The following is a 1206-nucleotide window of genomic DNA, read 5'->3' as shown; positions in this document are numbered from 1 at the left end:
GGACCTTGTTCGGACCTTGTTTGGTGCCGGTTCGGACTTGTTCGGACCTTGTTTGAAGCCCGTTCGGACCTTGTTCGGACCTTGTTTGGTGCCGGTTCGGACTTGTTCGGACCTTGTTTGAAGCCCGTTCGGACCTTGTTCGGACCTTGTTTGGAGCCGGTTCGGACTTGTTCGGACCTTGTTTGAAGCCCGTTCGGACCTTGTTCGGACCTTGTTTGGAGCCGGTTCGGACTTGTTCGGACCATGTTTGGAGCCGGTTCGGACCTTTTATATGTGCAAGGACCTCAGGGGCCGCCCAGTAACTGGCGGCGCAGTCGTACTGTACTAGTGTGTCGCTATTTCTTATCAACTAAATCTGACAAATCCAGAAAAAAGTCGCTGCAAAGCGCCTTTTCCTACTATCTAAGTCTCCCAGACAATAAATAGTGCCAAACCGATGTCTATGCGAGTCAATATTGACAATTTTGTGCTCGGAGCTCATGTGACGAGGTGGCCGAGTGGTTAAGGCGATGGACTGCTAATCCATTGTGCTCTGCACGCGTGGGTTCGAATCCCATCCTCGTCGAATTTATTTGACTTTTTTTATTTTTATTTTCGGTTCTAACCAAACGTACTTTAATTTCTTTATCCATCTCCTTCGGATTAAAAACAATAATAGGCTTCTAATCAAGTTTAAATTACTAAAGAGGACGATTGGGCAGGGGACGCAGCCACTGCGTTACCTCTGCATCACCATCAAATCTCACTCCAAACCTTGGGAGTGAGATTTTGAAACAGTTTGGACAGACAGCCCTTGTCAGGGTTACATTGAAAGGCTATGAGGATAGGTGCAGCTATAGGCTGTAGGTTTTGAGATAAACTGAAATAAAGTGGCATCATGTGAATTTTTTACAGCACAATAAATGTTACTCAACAACAATAAGTGATGTGAAATTCTTTCTACACAATATCCATTATTTTCTATGTTCAGAGAACTGATGTGAAGAATTATGGGCCCTACTAAAATACTTGCATCTTAAATATGCTGTAAACTAAGAATTTCACAGCTTTGTTTATTGATTATTCTACACAGTTTAAGTGAAATAAAAAATGGGGAACTAATAGATTATTACTGAATTACTAACACTAATACAGGAACCAGTGCAATCGTATCCTTTGCAAACTACTCTGTGTATAAATATTTGGTAATAGGCTAATGATTTAAAA

General features: G+C 42.1%; 1 non-coding gene across 1 annotated transcript; it reads left to right on the top strand.

Annotated features, from left to right (window-relative positions):
• The first annotated feature begins 483 nt into the window (after positions 1-483).
• Positions 484-565, top strand: trnas-gcu. The gene has a single exon. It is a non-coding gene; the product is annotated as a tRNA-Ser (tRNA).
• Positions 566-1206: the final 641 nt, after the last annotated feature.

Source organism: Cyprinodon variegatus, unplaced genomic scaffold (genome assembly GCF_000732505.1).
Source record: "Cyprinodon variegatus isolate N-32 unplaced genomic scaffold, C_variegatus-1.0 Scaffold949, whole genome shotgun sequence".
In the NCBI taxonomy this organism is placed as follows: domain Eukaryota; kingdom Metazoa; phylum Chordata; class Actinopteri; order Cyprinodontiformes; family Cyprinodontidae; genus Cyprinodon; species Cyprinodon variegatus.
Note: the sequence above shows the minus strand (reverse complement) of the source record. Positions and strands in the feature narration are given on the sequence as shown.